The sequence below is a fragment of the Hoplias malabaricus genome, chromosome 9, assembly GCF_029633855.1.
Source record: "Hoplias malabaricus isolate fHopMal1 chromosome 9, fHopMal1.hap1, whole genome shotgun sequence".
NCBI lineage: Eukaryota > Metazoa > Chordata > Actinopteri > Characiformes > Erythrinidae > Hoplias > Hoplias malabaricus.
Window position 1 is genome coordinate 27,193,247 of NC_089808.1, and position 15,178 is coordinate 27,208,424.

General features: G+C 38.1%; 1 protein-coding gene across 2 annotated transcripts in view; it reads right to left on the reverse strand.

The window, feature by feature from the left end:
- The window catches only part of lrch4 (leucine-rich repeats and calponin homology (CH) domain containing 4), a 39,775-nt gene that overhangs the window by 23,711 nt on the left and 886 nt on the right, over positions 1–15,178 (reverse strand). The gene's annotated exons all lie outside the window — the stretch shown is intronic.

Here is a 15,178-nt window from a genome sequence, read left to right on the forward strand (position 1 = left end):
TTTAATTTAACCAGGCGGTTTAAGAACAAATTCTTATTTACAGCAGCCTGAAAAGTGCCAAATGACACTTAAAAATAAAGAAAGAAAAAAAAAGGGAGGCAAGAAAGAGGAAAAGGAAAACACATCAAACACAGTTAATACAGAATATTGAGTACTGTCATGTGACTGGTCACTCTGATCCAAGAAAGAAAGCTGTACTCTTGAGAGTCACCTTAAACAAATGCACCAGGAGTTTATGGGTGGGGAAACGACTAGATGTAGAAACTGTGCCAGTGGCAAAGTTATTGTTGCGCTAACACAACTGCAATGAATAGAAATAAACTTAAGCTGAAAGCAATAATTAGACTAGCTTGTGTGCTAAGGTAACAATGCTGAACTTATGGGCTGATGTGGGAGGACCGGCAGTAAAAATGATGCTGGTAAAGGCTTCTCTGGGGAAATCAGCAAAGTAAAGCAGCTTGGTCTAGTAATAACTAGCAAGGGAGACAAAAATAATAAAAATAAGAGCAGGCTGCTCTTTTTAAAACACCAGGATTAAGTCAAATGGAGCTAGTAATGCTAATGCAAGCAAGAAAGCTAATGAATGGATTTTAAATAAATTATCTTTTTAGGACAAAGCCATTATACGGGTATCATGAATAACAAAGAATAATTATACAATTATACATAATAATAAAGAAATGCATAGTATTCATGACTGTTTTGGTAATTTTTTTATGTAATTTTAAGAGACATTTGAATATATGTTCCCTGCCTCCAACCTTCTGTGACTTGGCAAATATAGCAGCTTTGTGCATTTCACAATTGACCAATCTGAATGAATTTGTTTGCCTATTACACAAACAAAACTATGACAAAAAATATTTGGAATATTAGTCTTGGTGTTATGGTGTCATTTTGATGCTAAGTTACTTTAATGTCACAAATATGGACATAGTTCGCTTATGTTTTTGGTATAGGTGGAATGCCAGTTATACATATTCTCTATAGAGATTTTGTATTGAAATATTGGTGATAATACATCAAATGATTTGAAATCAACTGGAGATAAATCAATTTCCTTTTTTGTACAACAAAGCTATATCCAACATATTTTGATTTTGTATTCTTTGCTGACGTTGGTTAAATTCCCTGTCAGGCATGAGGATTTACATTCCCAACTGCAGCCAGAGCACTGCAAACATCCCAAAATTCCCTCAGAAACTCGACACTAAAAGTGTGAAGTAGCTGATTAGCCAACTTGATGTGTCATACTTGGATCACTCGTTTAGAGATTGGGGTGAGGGACAGAGGGAGAACGAGGAGCCCACGGGGTGAATGAGTAACAGAACCATGACAATACCAAAGAAAACATGAAAAGACCCTGAAATGAGAGATAAAAGAAGCAAAGGGGGAGGGGAGGGGGGGCCAAGAACAAAACACAGCAGCGTGACTCAGCCGAATTGCCAAAACACAAGTGAAGGCGAAAAGAGTGTGAAAACATGAGTGGTAGCCAGAGAAATACAGGAAACCAACTGTTTGATCCAAGCAAATATTAGGTGTAAAGTTTCAACAAGAGAAAGAAACTCCTCAGTTTTCTCTGTCTTCTTCAGTTCTCTTCATCAAAAACAGCAAATGTGGCATTTCTTTTCAGGAAAAATTCTTTAACATTTCTGGTTACAAACTTCTCTCTTTTTACTGGAATTTTGTCTGAAGTAACTAGCAATTTCAATGCGCTCAGACACAAGTTAACACAAGTCCCTGGGGTCTCAATGAAATGTATAAATACCACAAGCATCAAACACCACAGCACTTTTCTTACCCAGACTAAAACAACCCTCTTCAGAATGGCTGATTTTAGTTGACTTTAGAACAAGACTCTGTGTAAACCAAACACAAGAGCTGAGGAATGTGAGGAGCAGAAATCCTCTTTCTTCTCTGTTCTCGTTGTCTCTAAATTTAATCTGTACTCTTCAGCAGATAACACAAAAACCAACCATCACTACATCTGTTAAAATGGCCTTCCTGCATCCTACAACAGCAATGCTAACCCCCATATGATGGTGCATCTTGAACGTGGGAGGAACTTGTGAACAAAAGGTGCTTAGGTGGATAATCGAGTGTTTTATTCCATCTGCTAGTTGTTAAATACAGAACGAAGCTAATTAACTAGCTAACATTAGTCCTAAAAAGTCAAATATTAAAACTATTCCTTTTGTTTTGCATTTAACCAACAGTTGGAAATGAATCCAACTGGCTGAACTGCATATACCCATAATGCATGCTGGGCTGCATTATGGAAAAAAAAGTCTAAATCTGTCCAACTCAAATGGTTGAAGGATTCAATGCTGCTGTAAAGATTATCAAATGACAAATAACCAAACGCATGCTTTAATTGGGAAGTCTATTAATATAATATAAAATATCAAAACGTGTAAAATCTTAGAAAGATATATGCACTCAACATAGGGGTGCAGTAACACATGTGAGCTCGTGTCTTTCTGTAGATCACCAAAATACATTTCCCAAGAGCAGTTTGAATGCTTAGGGAGGGCACAGTTGTGTTTGTGTGAAGCGTTGCCAGTGACAACACAGCTCTGAGCTCTGGCCTGAGCTGTGTGCTTTTGATGCTATCACTTGACAGCTGAGACTTCCTGCAACAGCCAACATAAGGCAGGGTCTATGAACACAGGCTCTACAAATGTATATTGGTAGAATAATGCAGGGCTCAAACGTACTGTGTATTCTTTGTTTTCAACATCAGTGAGGACATCCAAATATTTAAGTGGCCCCCTTTTCAGCTGAAAAGCCCTTTACCAAGTGTTTGTATGTGTGTTTATCACACTAGATGGTGAAACTATCTACTACACAAGTAAATGGATATAAGAAAAACACAAGCAGATATCAAATGGACACAAAATATATTACTTTTGGAATGTGAGCACAGGCAGTATGTATCCCATCATTTTGAATCTGCTCCTATGCAAAGTCTTCTTAGATGGCATGCAAACACATAGCCAGAAAGCAGGGAATGTCGTAGCTCTGACCACACAGACAAGAAACCTGTTTGCTTGTCTGGTTCTCAAAAATACCTTGATTCTATAATGTTCTACTAGATCAGTCATCAATGATCACTGAGTGTATTTTCACAAAAGGTGGGAAATGAGAAAGAAAAGAGAACAAGGGATATTTTGGTGAAACATATTTTCTTTTAAATAAACAGTTTCAAACATGCTTTTTTTCCCCCATTTTAATACAACACAGAAATTGACACCACCATGCTTACCAAAACCCTCATTTTGTTCACAACCAGAGTCCAGAATTAAAATATACGTTGGGTTATAATATCACGAGTGAAGAGTCTTAAATACAGATGGGAACAAGGCTCGGTGTGCTTTAATAACACACTGTGACCCAAGTACATAACCACCTTCAGAGATAATAGGGATTCAAGACATGACTATATGTCTTGCTCTGATCGGATCACACAAGGTGGACATCTGGCAATGGGGAGCTCTAAGAGTGTTCTAAAACTTCAAATAATTCATGGAATAATACACTTGTAACTCTGCAGGCATTGTAGAAAAATTCTCAAATCATGGTTATATTACATTGCATATGTTTAAGAAGAATACGTTTGTAATCACTTGTTATCTTAGTAGACACTCCCAAACTAGTTCTCCACTTGATTAGGACTTCAAGAGAGGGGAAAAAGCCTTACACATTAGATTAAATCAAGATCAAATTCAAAAGCATCATGAGCAGCTGCATTGCTGCCTGGTTTAGGCACATCTTTGGAGCTGTCCCTGCAGCGGGGGAAAGCTGAGAAAATCATTGACACCATTTTCACCACATGCTCTATCTGCAAATCAACCAGCATTGCTGATGATCTCATACTGCCCTTACACATAATGTTCACCCTCCTACAGTCTGCAAAAAAAAAGTTTCAAAGCATTCAGTTCCTCAAACCCAGACTGTGCATCAGCTTCTTCCCCCAAGCTATCAGACTCCTCAAAATATTAACTGGAAATTCACTTTAAATATACTTGTTTACTAAAGAACTGTTGAAATTAAAAATCATATCTAATATATCCAATCATATCCAATCTGCTGCCAACGTAGCGCACTGTGTTGACAGTAGTGTTCAATGCTCACAAATCATTTCCTTTCAATATGGTCTACTGCATTTCATTTCACTTACATTACACCTGCTGTAAACTGTGACTGGTCAAACCGCACTGTCTCCCCTGTTTACTGTTATTGTACTTGCCTTGCATTGTAGCATGGTTGCACTCATGCACTATTTGTAGTTTAAAAGTCGTTTTCTCTTTGACTTAATGTAGATTTCATCAAGTGTTGACTGTATTAGTTAAATATATTAAATGAAACAAAAACAAGAAAAAGTTAGTTTAGATGAACAAAACTGATATATAATGTTAGTTCAAATTTCAGAACAACTCAAATCAACTTCTGTCCTATTTCGATTTTAATGGTGAGATATAAACAGGCCTTAGGCCAAATCTTTTTGTCTATAAACTTATCTCAAAATGTAGTGGCTAGTGCCATCATAGGTCTGAATCAAGATTAAACACCCCTGAATTCATTGCCTATCCTCTTGAATAAACTGGGGAAACAAACTGTTCTAGGCCTGATTTAATACAATCTGAGCAAACTCTGACACAGCACCAAGAGGTTAATCACATTATGATATTAGTGGTGTTTTCGATTTCTTAACAATTTTTAAATCATTCTAGTTAGAACTCAGAATGAAATGAAAATTGCTTTATATTTTTTTATCATTTTAAGTTGTAAATATCCAAAACAAAATAAAATAATTTGTTCACTTCACAGCTAAGTGTTTTCTCAAACAGACCTTACGAATGAATGTTGTGCGAGTAAACATGTGGTTGGAGAATGCTTCCAGTTACCACAACGACAGAGTCATCAAGTGTCAAAACAGGAGCGGTGCCATAAAGCAGATCATCTGATCCACTCTTAGATGACATACATTTGATTTTTGGTGCAAAAATCAGTGACATCTGTGAGTGTGATAATGGTAGAAACTGGGCAACAGTTCAATTTTTTTCTGGACAGAGTAGATGTTCCTACTATAAATGAGAAACAGGTGAGCTTCAGAAACACAGTTTGTGCCTCCTGGAAAAGAAAAGGCATAAGTTTGAGCCTTAAAACCAACATCACAGCTCAGAATTCCGTATTTCAATAAAAGCAGGTTCATGCTGTGTCATGTTTTAATGGAGTGTTGATATGAAACTTGGAATGGACATTTATAGAATTGTTTTAAGTCTTTATCTTCAACGTAACTGACATTTGTAGAAAAAAAAGATGTAAAAAAAAAAATCCCACATCACTGAGCCAAGCTCTTTAAATTTCACTGCTATAATCCTTAGTGTTCTCCCTCTCAGCAGATAATCTATGCCAAAGGTCTGGTGTGGCCCTGGGTCCACACACACACACACACACTGTAATCACCCCCTATCCAAACCCCCCTGTAGCCTCTCTAATGTCTAATGGGTGGTGCAGAGTATACCATCTGGACACACCAAAGTCAAAGCAGCAGGAGAGGAAAGGGCTTTTAGTTACATAAGAGAACAGGCCAGCATTTATTATTCACAGAACACAGGATTATTCACACTCCAAGGGTGTGAAACTGCTGTTATTCTAAATGTGTATGTGTACTTTCTACCTATATTCAGAACATTCAAGCTGAAATGTATGATTCTGTAGAAACCAGTAGGGGTAACCTTGGCTAGTTTTGAAAGAAAATACAACCGAATAAATCTCACCCCCTACTTATAGACCTTCTTTCAAAGCCACTCCCCTAAAACACACAAACACTACCGTACGTCATTCAGGAAAATAATAAATCCCCATACACAAAACAAATCAGATAATTACCAGTCTAACAGAAAAACAGCAATCTTTGTGCAGATTTCCAGGCTCTTCTGCACTCTCAAGTTCTTCCACCCGTGGAAAGCTATATCAGCGATATCTCTGGTTTGCTCCAGACTCTTTTATGTTGGAAGCCCTTTCTACCTCCATCTTTCTAATGTTTATCTAATTAGCAGGAAAAGTGGTACATTTCTCTGCTATTGTTTCAGCTTTCAATGGCATGTGTGTTTGCATATGTGTGCGTGCATGTAAACATACAATTATTTATTTATTTTTGAGTAAAGAGATTGGATGAGATTTTTAGTCCTGTGACCAATAAGGAAAGAGATTTTCCACATACCAGAATGACTGCATTATTCAGATGTAGAGATATAAACTAAAATGACTGCAATGATCTCAACAGCAAATTAGCCAATTATTGAGTATTCAAATTAACAAGATACCCACTTTATGACTTGGGTGCTCTACATTTTCAGTCAAAGCTTTTGCTCAAATGCACTGCAGAATGATTAGTGTCAGGCACCATGTGTGTTGCTATTTCATATAATATCTTCCATTCATAGGCATTTAATTCCTCTGACATTCAGTCACTAGCATTATGAACAAAACTTAAATTATAAGCCAGAAAGGTGAAGAATCTGATGAAGCCAGATTCAGTGGCATGCCAAACCACTCACAGACATGAGTGATGCCTTTTTCATTTGAAAATATTCCAAGTTGTCCAACCAGTTGCTAGTTTGACCTGGACTGGTTCAAAATCGCAGTTCAGTGAAAGATCTGTAGGTGGATTTACTGAATGCAGTGCATTCTGGCACCACCTCACTACAGTGTCATTAACAAGTAAAGACAGGTTAAGCAAAATTCAGCTGTAAACATGTCATCAATATCCACGGGCAGCCGTGGCCTAATGGTTAGAGAAGAAGGCTTAGAAGTGAAAGGTTGTTGGTTTCCCACAACCAGCAGGAAAACTGGGGGTGATGGGAGTGAAGAAACAGCACTGTCCTCCTCCCTCAATCCATAGCTAAGGTGCCCTTGAGCCTGTTCCCTGGGTGCCAGGGATGGCTGCCCTCTACTCTGGGTGTTTGTTCACAGCTCCTAGTGCATGTGTTCACTGCCACAGATGTGTTAAATGCTTTGTTTTTTGTTTTGTCGTACATTATACAATGACAGATAATTCCACATTTCATTTTAAAATGCAGCACAAACAGAAACAACCGAGTTTTCAAAGAGCTGCATTTTTTGTGTCCACGCAGAAAACATTTTCAACATTTGAATGCATTTTTAAAAACTCTTTAAAAAAATGGGGGGTGGGTGTTTTTCACATTTGTAGTCTTTTTTTTTTTTACGACGGAATGCCTAAACAAAAATTTAAAAACTGCATTCAAAACTCTTCAGATTTATTTGGAGATCATTTGGAACCTATGTTATTGATGTTAAATTGGAGTATATTTGAGTATTTTATTAAAAAAGCAAAGGAACAACTTAATTTCCCATCCCAGCTGACAGATTTGCCTTTGATTTCAAACAAAATGCATCAATTTCCTCTAAATTTCTTATGAGAGGAAATATGCTTTCAGTATAATCTCCCTAATTGTGAACTAAAATATACATTAAGCCACTAAGCAGATGCTTTCTTGGCATTTGGGTCAGATGGACATAATCAGATTCCACACCATTCAAATCCAAATTGAAGTGGTCTTGAAGCAGATTGAGGTGACTAACATAATTAAGTGTTATGGAAGCCTTTCCTAGATGATGCAGCCATAAATGGCCAATCCTTTTAGCTAGTATCATGAAACGGATACCTCTCAGACCATTAACCCTATTAAAATTTGCATATTGCTATTAACCAACAATGGAGGGTGGAGGGAGTTGGAGGAGATTGGCAGAGGTGGCTAGGGGGCTCACTCTTAAATCTCGGCTCGCATCTTAAAGCAAAAAAAAAAAATTCCACTGAGCTACAGCTCATATCTCAGAAAATTTGTAAGTTGATTCACTGGAAAGTCAAGGTTTTGCTGTAAATGTATTAATAGATGACAGGTGCAGGTACAAACTACCACAACAACTAAGCTTAACCAGTCATATTCTTTACATAGCCTACCTCTTCAGCCTTTACATCATTTCCTAAACAACACACCATGCAATGACCCTCTGTAGTCCTTGGTATAAGTTTTTGCAAGTAGGAAAAGCCCTCAGTTTGTATATATGTTTATGCTATGTGAAGTTTTTAAACATCTATTTTGGATACATCTACTGGTCATTCCGAAGGCAGAATGGAAATTAGTTTTTATATCTTCAATAAATCCCTATAATTCATTCATCAGATTAAATAGAACAAGAGCTTTGTGTTAAATATAGTGATTCTGTGTTGAGCTGATAGTGAGCAAAAAGAGTTCAAAAAAAGGAGGAAAGGAAACCTTAATGTAAGCTAAACATTTAAGAGTTTTAATAGAAAACTACAGCCCTCTTAGCTTCAAAAATCTTGTACAAATGCTAAAATTAGTAATTCAACACAATAAAAACACTTTCAGAAAGGATCTTTTGCTTGCTCACATAGAGACTAAACAAAACCCCCTTCGGGTTTTCTCAAAAACACACATTTCCAACAAAATGTATTGTACAATGTAAAATATATAATTGCATTTTGAAAATGTTTTTCATTTTTAAAATGTTCTTCATACTCAAACATATCATTGGAGCTGGAGTTAAAGTTGAAAATCACTCCAGATATAATGTACATTACTCAGTACATCATACAAACTTTTCCAGTTTTCCATCTCAGACACACTCGATTCACCACTACTGTTAAATGCTGACTAAAGTGGGTACATTATGGACAGGCGAATGACAAAACTGTGCTGGACACTGCCCCCGCAGGACAGGAGTTGTGTCTGATACAGACCATCCTCTGTGGCCATATGAACTAGACCACTGAGATTAGAAATACTTCAGAACAATTGACATGAATGTAAACAAACTGTTTCTTGAGGGAGGCAACATGTTAATACCCAATTATACTAATTAAACAAAATAACAATAATAAAATAGTGATTCATTGGTATTTATTGTCCAAGAAATAACTTCCACAACACAATAGTTTTGCTCAGGCATAAGCAGTGGCAATAAATGACCCTCAGCTTGTACTTTAGTATTCTGAATAGGATATTAACACAATAGCTAGTGATTGTTCATAAACTCATTAGCATATTAAGACTTTACTGTCCTCAATAGGGCTTCAACCTTGTAACCAGCACTAGAGTAGAAAAGTGTTGTGTGTTCAGTGTGCCCTTTCTCAGTTTACTGTGAACCTGTTATGACCACAAGGAAACAAGGCAGATTTGAGCTGGACTGACAGCATTGGCTGAAAAGCGAAGCAGCTTTCCGTATTGAACTAATCTAGCGTGACGTGAACAGCTCTGAAAAAAAAAAACTGCAGCACTTGAGTTTCTGTGCTCTCAAATAACAATAATAAGTCTGTCAAGCCAAACTACTCTCCATCACTAAGGCAGCAAAGTATTACATTTTTTTCTCAAGATGGCCTATTCTATGGATGTCAAGTCATATTTCTTTCCTGAAACTGGAAAGGATTCTACAGACCATCTGTTGTGCTGTGAAAAAGCAAGAGGGAGGAAGAGAAAGGGGAGGTAAGTGTACGTAGCTAGAGAAAAAGAAAGCAGAAGCTGAAGAGGGAGAGCCCACATCCGGCAGCATTGTAAAGGAAATGCAACTGCAAGGGGAAGCATTGCTGCACAACTGTATGTGGCAAAAAAACACTCTCTCTCTCTCTCTCTCTCTCTCTCTCTCTCTCTCTCTCTCTCTCTCTCTCTCTCTCTCTCTCTCTCTCTCTCTCTCCCCACAAACACACAGCTGGTGTACCCTCGTGCAGCTGAGAGTCTCTACATACATGTGTTGACAGGTTTACATGTATGAATGCACAGGCAAACATTTCAGCAAAGCAACATCAAACTCTCACAAATTAAATCATTCTGTTCCACGCGTTACACACATGCAGGCCATAACACACAGCTGGGACTTTGAACATACATACACACAAACACACAAGTGAGAGGGGGAGTATGACAGAAAACAGACCTCCTACCCATAAGACAACACACACACACACACACACACACACACACACACTCTTGACCAAAAGCAGTGTTGGCTAAGTAGCTAAAGTTCACAAAAAAAAAAATACAGGCTTTAGCTGTAGGCCCACATGCTAAGAGCAGTTTTGCGATCAGTTCTAGTTAACCCCTATCAAAAAGCTCAGATCAACGTGAGTAAATAGCAATGTTTGTCATTTAAATAAAACCTTTTATGTTGCCTTCAGAAGTAAGCCTTAAATTGGCTTTCCTACAGGCATAACAGACTGGCAGCAACTGAGAAAGCAGTCTGTAAGCTGAACATTGAAAACAAGAACCACTCTTAAAATTTACTTCTTTTAGAATGAACTGAGGCTCTAAGGAAGCCTCAACTAAGATGTTTGGTGTGCAAATTTCATTTGTTAGTATTAAACAGAAGCTGGGCTGATGTTGCTTAAAAAAAGTAATAGAAACGTACAAGTTAGCAGGCCTAAATTATCACATACTTGCCTTAAACTACACCAAGTTGGTATGAAATATCAAACAGAAAAATATATAATTTAAAACTAATGCCTTACAGTAATAAATAATAATGAACAAAAGTACAAAAAGTCATCTTTACCCATGAATTATTACTGCAAAACAAGCAAGAGGGGAAAGTCTTTAAACTGTATTTTTACCATTTAAATATGACTGACTGATTTACAATGTCTTCACTTGGTATGAAAACCCCAACTTCTCCTAAGACATGGACGCTTACAGTCCACCTATTCTGTGTTTGGACCTAAAGTCCTGACAGCCAGAAAATGGCAGGCACACTGCTGTGTGAATGACATGACAGTGTTTTCCCTGTGTCTGCTTGAGTTTCCTCCTGGTGCTCTGGTTTCTGCCCACAAAAAAAAAAATTGGTATGATGATTGGTGCTTCAAAAGTGAAAGTGTCCATAGGTGGGAGTATGGAAGTAGCTAAGTCAGTGTGTGATGCCCTGTGAAGGTGTTCCTGTGTTCCTGCCATGCTTCCCAATGATTCCTGGTAGGCTCCGCACCTGGACAGAAAGGGTCACATCGCTTATCAACCAACTAAAGCAGAAGAATCGTAATTAATTATCTGCAGCCATTTATGAGCATCACTGTTTCTAAAGTGGCAGTAAGGCATATCAATGATCAATGGTCTTTAGCAGATTAAACAGGCTGAACTAGTAGAATACTTCTTTCCTCTCGTTAACACTACATGGCGTCAGGAAGCCTGGAGAAGCAGGCGGCAAGAACTAATCACTTTCCATCTCTGCTCTATAGTAAAGGCCAGTCTTTTTGTTTAGAAACCTTTTAGATTAATAAGGAAGCAGACTGACATTTCAAAGGATGATGTTAATTTAGTGCTTTAGGTCCCAGTTTAATGCTTCACTGACTCACATAGCTTAGCTCTTATGCTGTGTGTTGAAGTTAAAAGGCAATAAAAAGTAGAAAAGAGCCATTTGATCTAACTTTTACAACAGGATTTACTGGAATGTGGCACAGCAGGCTGCTTGTGGCTACATTAAGATTTCTGATAATGAAAATATGCAAACAACTCATGAAAACTAATGCTGGCTCTTTCAATCAACATACATCTGATTTGTTATATTTAAGAATAAACACAATAAGTTTGCTGTACATATTGGTAAACAACCTCAACTGTGCCTATTAATTTGAATGAAGAATCATAATATCGTAACTAGCACAAAAACTGGGCAAATGATATAGAACTAGACTGATTTATTCAGCTGTCTGCATATATTGATTTTTTCCCCCCAAAAGCCATTCACTTACATTTTTAAGCCCAAACATATGACATTTAAACAGAAAACAACAGGATAAATTAGAGAGAGGTTAAGAACTGAAGAATGACTAGAGAAAATGCTGAGTATACGATGACAAAAGAGAAAGGGATCAATTAAAATCAGCACTCAGACAATGCAGGAGGGGGTCATGAAGAATGGACTCCAGTCCAGGGGGGGATGTAGAGAACATAACAATGGTAGCAACCCATGAGTCCACTTCATTCAACCCCCTCTTCCACCCTACCCAACCCCACTCTCCTTCTTGCTCCCCCTTTCTCTTTCTCTCCATCAGCTGCTGCTGAGCTTAGCTGTGGTATGGAGTGACTCTCTCTCTCTCTCTCCTGCTTTTACATTCTCTCTCTCTTGTTATCAAATGCTTCCTCTGAATGAGAGACTCTGTTGTGGGCTACATGCTCATGCCTCAGGCATGGTCACAAGTGTATGGGAGCCAGACGGACACAAATATTTATCGACCTACCTACACACACTCTGTGTGTCTATGTCTGCTTTTGCATTCATTCATTTATTTTGTTCCAGCCCTATGTTTATTATTTTACTATAACACAACATTTACTTACACTTCTTTTTTTAATAGTCTTTCCCTAAAGCAATAATCCAGTGCTTTTCAACCCAATCTCTATGTGTCTCAACTGTAGCAAATGGTCAGTATCCACTGACAAAAATTTCAACAAGGTTCTGTGTCAAATTGTCATGCTTTTAACATCACCAGCTTACTAATTCACTACACACACACACAAATGGGAATAATTAGCCTATATAATGGACAAACCTTTTTTCAAAAGACTTTGTGCAGAATTCATTCATTCCTTCATTCATTATCTCTAAGCGCTTATCCAGTTCAGGGTCGCGGTGGGTCCAGAGCCTACCTGGAATCATTGGGCGCAAGGCAGGAATACACCCTGGAGGGGGCGCCAGTCCTTCACAGGGAAACACACACACTCACACCTACGGACACTTTTGAGTCGCCAATCCACCTACCAACGTGTGTTTTTGGACCGTGGGAGGGTGCAGAATACAGATCTTTATAAATCATGAAGCAATATTAGTAACTACTCAGTAAGCAGTTATATAGTACTTAACTGTCATGAAAAAAGCTAATTTGTTTTTTGATAATATGGTTTGTTGCATAAGTACACAGACAATAATTTTTGTCTAGATTAATACACTCATCTAATCTTAACAAACAGATTAAGAGCATTCTTTCATCACTACTGTCTCCAAAAGAATATTCCTTTTCATCCAACCTCTCTTTCTCATTCCTTTTTCCACTTTTGTTTTTATTTCTCCCCTCCAGTGTCACACCTGAATATACCTTCTTTCACCAAGGAATAACCTACCATTTGTTGTTTCTGCAAGCACAAGTCAACAGTGGCTTTATTATGAAATGTCAGTAACAGCCAGGTTTTGAATGGGGAGCTGTATTTGGGGAATCAATCGTATAAAACCAGGCTTTGTTTCCCAGTACAGCAGACTCACACAGCTGAACCTATGACCTTCCTGGGGGGAAGTAAGTCCATACTGGAGAACAATTTTCGGGAGAATGTGAGAAAGAACGAAACGAGAGTAAACGGGAGTAGGTTTGAGAGCATGCACGTGTATGTGTATGTGTATGCGCAATGGGATTTCAGTGAAAGAACAAAGAGTGGGCCCCATCCTCCTCGCACCCATATGCTCAGAGACACGTGGGCCTGGGGGCTTCAGGCAGCCTTCACAAGACATATCATTTGTCACTGTGTTAAACACTGAAACCTTAATGCCTGGCAATTCAACAGACACTTTTAGTAAAAGCTTCTGAAAACAGTGGCACTACCTGCAGACATAGGCTTATAGTAAAGAAGAGCTGAATACACAGATATATGAAAGTGGCAGTGACCTAATGTAGCACAGAAACTATAAGGAATAGCTCAGCCAATCATCACTCATGTTAAAACCACCAGTTTATATGAGCACACTTGCATAAGCTGTTTAATCTCACTCACTGTTACCATCATTAACTTTCTGACTGAACTAATTCTTATATTGCTGTATTACTTTATTTATGGGACGTGTTGTATAGGTATTTCCCCTAGAAATCACTCTATTGGTTTATGTACCATAAGCAGCCAGAAATCACAGCCCTGACAATGAAACAGGATGTTTCTGTTACTGTTCCATTAAAAAAAAATAATTTAAATGGACTATTCCTTCCGTAATCTATGCAGTCCATATAATCCTTATTATCATTACACAGAGCAGGGTGCCACATAAATCCTGATAAAACCTTCAACATAAACATGAATTTAAAGGCCTGGTTAGTTGTGTTTACATGTTCTCTTGCTGCTGGTTTGATTCAAAAGTGTCAAGAGGGGACTTTCACATGGTGGGCAGAGTTGCCACAGCAACATAGCAATCTCTGTAGCAATGTTTAGGTGGTTGCTGGAGATACCCTAACCAAAATGAGTTGAAGAGTTTTATATTAGCAAAGGCTCTCTCTAAGATGGCACCTGACATGCACAATCTTGCCCATCAGTCATTTACTCATCCATCTCGTCACTGTCTGGAAACACGCAGTCTGCGGGGGTACTTTGATCTGTAAGTTGGAACATCACATATTCCAAAGGGATGCCGAGTCATACTTGGCCTAAAATGTGTGTGTGTGTGTGTGTGTGTGTGTTTTAACATCATATGCATTATTTAGAGCTGCTGCAAGACCTTCCATTAAAAAGGAAGCACAAGAAAGAAGGCAAGGTCACACAGGAAAGAATGATGATGAAAGATTGAAAGACATGATAAACAAGACTTTGAAGATACATTGTCATGTCGAAATTGTTGAAATTTCATAATGAATAGACCAATCAAACATGCTCAAAAATGTCTTGGAATCAAATCTTTCCAATGAAACCAAACGATTTCCAATGAAAGTAAAGCAAAATTGCTTTCCTTCTGTAAAGTTTTGAGAGATGTGTTTCATTGGACAGTGACGATTTGTAAGAACGACTACTTCCTCTACGAGCTTAGGCCTACACCATGAGGAGGAGCAGATGGATGCTTTAAAGAGCATCACATTACGTGACAGAGATGTATTTCTACCAAGTCAACCATGAACCATCTTCACTTCAAAAACAAGACATTGTTGTTGAGCAATCCAACAATAACATCTTGATATGTGACATCAGAACTATGTCCCTAATGTACTGGGTCAAATGGTGCGAGAGACAGAGAAGGCCTTAAACGCTTGATCTCCATTTCTTTACAACAGGAAGGGAAGTGAATGCAAATGTTTTCAAAGGTGTTTGGAAAGACAAAATGACAACAGCAGTGTCTGTTCCACACAACCTCATGTGACACTGAGTGTGACATTTCTGAGAGTGAAGAGTATGAAATG